Here is a 6000-nt window from a genome sequence, read left to right as displayed (position 1 = left end):
TTATTACTACGTAGGGTCGCATTTAAAATTTTCAATTTTCGACACTAAGACATTAATTAATCAATTAGGTACCAATTTTAGGTGCTATGAGGGTGTTAATCCTTCCTCGTACGTAACTGACTCCCGACCCAATTTTTCTGGATTTCATAGACCAAAACTTATTTTTAGTAAATCAAATCGTTTATTAAAAATAACCACATTTCGAGGTGACCCGATCAGACCTCGTCAAAAAAAGATTGGTGGCGACTCCATTTTTGTTTTTAAATCGACTCCCATTTTTCAAAAAAAATGGTTTCTACAGCTTGTCGACTCCACTGGGGATCAATAAGAGAGTCAAGCCGTAAAATTGATTATTTTCTGTCCTTTTGTCGAAAATTGAAATTTTGATTTGAAAATAATGATTCTTTTATTGCATTTGTTTGTGATACCTATGTTTGCTAGAATACTCTTGCATTGCATTGCATGACCGTTGTGGTTACACCTTTTAAGTGGGAGTGAGAAACTATACCTTTGTGAGGTTTTCATGTAACGGCCTAATTTTCAGTGGTGTCGGAAATGGTGATTTGAGATCACTAAATCTGACATATAAGATTGAACAAGATAATAATTTAATATTTATGAGTCAAGTAAGAATTTAGAAGAATTTGTGAAATGGTGAAATTAGTGAATTAAAAGAATTTATTAGGTCAAACGGGTCAAAAATGAGGTATCGAGACCTAAAAATTGAAAATCGAGATATAAATATTTTTATAAATATTTTTGGAGTGTCATTGAGTTAGTATTAAAGTTTCGTTAGAAAATTTTAACGTTTGGATGGCTAATTAATTAAAAAGGACTAAATTGAAAATATCACAAAATTTGTTAAATTGTGAGTAAATAGCATAAGTATTTAAAAATATGGATTTAAAGAGCAATTAGACCCAAAGGTTAATGGCTGGACGGTTTGGGTATGAAATAAGCAAGAAAACAATTTGAACAAGGGGCAAAATTGGAAATAGTATAAAAGTTAATTGTTAAATAATGATGTAATTGAAAAATCTAGATATTTCTTCATATTTTCTCTGCCAAAACGCCATAGAAGGTCTGGAGAAAGCTGGTTTTTCATATTTTTACATCATGTGAGTTTAATTCTTGCTTTTTCTTGATAATTGTTATGTTTTTATGACTTTTACAATTAGATCCACTTATAGAATTCATTAGTTTTTGATTTTATGGGTGAAATTGGAAGTTACCCTGGATGGATAAGGGAATTTTATGATGAATTATTATGAAATTTAAGTTCTAATTTCATATTAAGGTGGTTTTATTAAGTGATTTTGATAGGAAATGATATTTAGGACCTAATTGTGAAAAAGTTGTGAATTGAAGGTTTCTGTTGAAATTCAGAATATAAAAGGTTTTGAAATAGTTTATAATGATAAAATAAAGTGTTAATTGAGAAAAATTAGTTCTATTGATGGGTGAATTGAGCAGGGACTAAATTGTGAAAACTATAAATTTTGGGGTAAAAGTGCAATTTCAAAATTTGAATAGCATAAATTGTGAAGTGAAATAGAAATCAAATAAATGCTAATGAGTAGAAATATTTTATATTATAGATCAAGAATCCAAAGAAGAATGAGGAAAAGAAAAAGTTGCGGAATAGTCCCTAAATTTCAATATCTTCTACAAATTAGCCGGGTAAGTTCATATGGTTGAATTTAGATGTTTATTTGTGAATGATTGAAGTATATAATGTGTTATTATATACGAATTTGTTGTGGGATTGTGTAGATTTTGTTAATGAAAGAATAAATGTGGAAATGCAAATTATGAAAAACGCAGGATTGAGTACGTTCGTATCGTGACGTGTGATGAATTGATGGATAAGACCATGGTTGTTCCATGGAAAAGTGTGAAATGTAGGTATGGTATTATCCATACTGAGCTGTGAAATGTAGGTATGGTATTATCAAATCCATCTTGAGTTAAGAAATGTAGGTATGGCATTTCCCATATCGAGTTGAAAATGTAGGTATGGTATTTCAATGAGGAAAACCATCTTGAGTTGTGAATCGTGTCATTGAGCAACGACGTACTCAATTTCGTAAGCCGTTTTCTAATTTGATTATAAGAAATAAAAGAGAAGTGATCCAAATGAAAGAGATTGAGTAGTTGTTCTTGTTGAGCTCAATTATGTGAATTATTATAACAATGGTTGTGAATCGCAGAAACTTTAGTAAATGTTTTGGTATTTTTGGAAATATTATGTTTGGTAAGCATTACTTTTAAACCTATGAACTTACTAAGCTTCAATAAGCTTACTTGTGTGTGTTTAATATTTTTATGTAGATTGACTCAAGTGAAGTGGGTAGATCGGATCAACACAACAAAGCACACTATCCGATCAATTCGGTAGCTTTTGTTTTATGTTTGAAGATTTATATGGCATGTATAGAGTTTAAATGAAATGAAGTAAAGATGTTATAAACTAGTTAACAACATTTTGTACTAAAACCTTTTTGGTTAGTAGCAGTAGTTTGAGTTTGAAAATTTACAATAAATCATGAAAATCTAATTAGAGGTTGAATAAAATATGAAATTAAATCTTATTGAATCTAGTTTCACATAGAAGAAACACTGTAAGCAAAAGGCTTTCATATCAGGAGATATTTGAATTTTTGTGAGACAAGGTCAGAGTAATTTTGAACTCCCCTGTTCTGAATTGTAAAAATCATTAAAAATTGTAAAAAAATTAATTAGGAGTCATACTATATATTTATGGATTCCTTATTGAGTCTATTTTTAAGAGAAACAAACGGCTTGGTTATTTGAATTCTGTACATGGAGAAATTTGGTTCGTAGTGCACAGGGGTCAGAGCAGCCGAACCCTGAAACAGGGGAGACTTCAACTAATAAACTGTACTAATTGGCCCAACCAAAAATTCTAGAAAAATATTAGTAAGTAGATATATGATCCTAGATTCGGAGAAAATTTACGGATTTGGATTTCGAGTTTTGTAACTCGAGATATGATTTTTTTACGTCTATAACATAGTTGGACAGCTTGTCTGGAAAGTGTGATATAAATTGTTTGAATTTGTTTAAGTGCTCAAATAAGTTTAGTAATGCCTCGTGCTCGACTCTGGCGATGGTCTCAGGTAATGGGGGCGTTACATTTCACCTCTGCATGGGCTAGTGGACTGCTTCTAGGATACATCCGTACCTATGTCTTCGTGAAGTTTTCACCTCTAAATGGCCATAGGGAAATGTATTCCCCTGAACTGAACTCGATCCATATGAGCCTATAATGGGTGAGGGTTGAGGAATTTGCTATTTCAGGTACCCTTTCTTAGAACTGAGCCACATATAGTGAACCCTAGGAGCCCACCCTAGGTAGAGCTATGTTGAGCCCTAGCGGTTACCCAAATAGGTGTTTGACTATTTTCTATTTGCTTTGATTTTTATTATTCGATACTGACTTGTTGTGGCTATGATTGCATGTCATTTCATATTAAAGAGATGTCGATTCCTGTTTGGTTACTAAATTAGAAAGCTTGTCAAGGAGAACGAATTTCTTGATAAAGTAGAGGATAATACGGTTATCCGTATGTGATCAAAGAAGATGCAACTTGAGAAAGGGGATAGCCTAGCTGAGGGATATACGTCGGAGTTTAGTGTGACACAAAATGAGTTCCGGGAATTGAAGGATATATGGGCCCGTTGAGATGATGGGACTAAACAGCTGTTCTATCAAAATTATGGCGACTTACCTTATCTGCTCGACATCAAGGTAGAAAAGCACTTGTTTCGGGCTATGGCTCAGTTTTGGAACCCTACATATAGTTGTTTCACTTTTGGGAAGGTGGACTTGGTGCCTACTATGGAGGAGTATACAGCTTTGCTTCATTGTCCAAAGGTTCAAGTTGACAAAACTTATACAAGGGCCACTCATGTCTCAACTTTTGTAAAGAAATTAATAAGTATCACCAGGCTGAGTGAACAGTGGGTTACAGCCCGAATTCAGCAAAAATGTGATGGCAAATGTATTCTTTGGGTGAGTTTGAGGGACCTGATCGTAGCACATCCAGATATAAAGAAGAAAGTTGATGTCTTCGCCTTGAGTGTTTAAGGTTTGGTAATTTTCCCTAAGGCTTTAAGGCATATAGATGAAGCAGTTGTTGACTTATTTGATCGACTTGACAAACGGGTCACACTGGTACCTGTAATTCTAGCCGAGACGTCCAGATCTTTAAGTGCATATCGGAGGGAAGTTAGATTCATTGGATCCGTGCAATTATTGTTAGTTTGGTTCCATGGTCATTTTTGGAAGGTTGACAAAGTTTCTTACCGAGTCTTCTCTGAAGATTATTCCCCATTAAAGGAAGTAGTAGCTATGCCAATGAAGGATGACACATCAAAGGAAAGGTGGATGGCAATTCTTCGAAATCTCTAAGAGGAAGATGTTGAGTTGAGAGATCTTTGGATGGTTCCCGAAGAGATCCTCTATCAGTGTGGGAGTTTTGACTGGGTACCTCTGCTTGGAATTTAGGGAGCAGTCGGATATGCCTCTTTGCTCGTTTTAAGACAATACAGATCAAGGCAGTTTATACCGATGACACATGGGCTGGCTCAGTGTGAGTTCTCGTATAGGGGGACAATTGTAATACCCCTACCCGTATTCATTGCCGGAATAGGGTACGAGGCATTACCGGAGTTTACGAATTAAATTTTTTTTTATATTCAGTATAGCCTTTTTATAAATATCTAACCTTCCCTGTAATATTAAATCGAGACCAATCCACATCAACCAAATCAATTCAACATATTTTCATGATAGATTCATGCATTTATATAAGATAACGTCATCACATATCTATAACCAGGTTTGTTAACCATACTAATGGCTAACTTTACATTCATTTCATGTTAACATTTACTTTGTTAGCTTATACATGCCATTCATTTCCAAAATAAAGTTTCTTTATATATCGAAATCCTGAGGTTGACAATGTGATGTGTCTCCGACCAAATCCGACCTCCGAGCTCTTAACACTACAAAACAGGGAAAAAGGAAACGGGGTAAGCACTTTGTGCTTAGTAAGCTCATGTAACAAGAATTATACTTACCTAATATTTTCAATACAATACAATAAACATCCATATATCCATTCAATGCATTATTACCCTAATATGCACAAACTCAACGTTCAAGTTAGTACAATAATTTCCATGTACCAATAATATATACTATGATTGATGAGCTCGTCAATACCATGATTTCCATTTCCTTGTTATTTTTCCATATTTATCCCGTTGAATTTCTTGGAATTTTCGATGGATTTTCAGAGGTACACATTTATTGTACAATTCGGTCCGTCAATTCATATTCATGTGCGACATATCCATTTTAGAGAGCACACTCCATGAACCTCAACCTTGCAATGGATTACCAGTCAAAGCTAAATCCTCGCAATATAAACTCATAGAGTATTGTTGGGATTACCGTCTAGGCAAAATCCTCGCAACGACAATTACTCTAATGAGCTTGGATCTGAATTACCATCAAAGCTAAATTCAGACCTAATTCAGATTACCCGTCCGGCTAAATCCATTTTACACATATTCTTCTGGAGGGCTATATCAGTTAGGATGACCCGTCTGGCTAGATCCTTTTACCGTCAATTCCTTTTCGAGATCCATCGAATTTTCCTTTCATTCAAACGGATTTCTTCCCATTTTATCAAATATATCAATGTTTCATAAATTTCCATATAATGAACATTCAAATCATATTCATATCAAAACATGCATTTCAAGCATTTAAGAATATAATTCAAGTTACACGAACTTACCTTGATACTTGTTTGTAAACAGTAAAAATCTACTAATTCCGAACTTTTTCCTTTCCTCGATCTAGCTTCATATTTGAATCTTCTGGATTTGGTGCAAAAATTATGAAATACCAGCTTAGAGAACCCTCCTATGGCGTTTTTAGCTGTTGGAATTGAAGAGAAATGA

This window comes from Gossypium arboreum, chromosome 10 (genome assembly GCF_025698485.1).
Source record: "Gossypium arboreum isolate Shixiya-1 chromosome 10, ASM2569848v2, whole genome shotgun sequence".
Taxonomy (NCBI): domain Eukaryota; kingdom Viridiplantae; phylum Streptophyta; class Magnoliopsida; order Malvales; family Malvaceae; genus Gossypium; species Gossypium arboreum.
Note: the sequence above shows the minus strand (reverse complement) of the source record.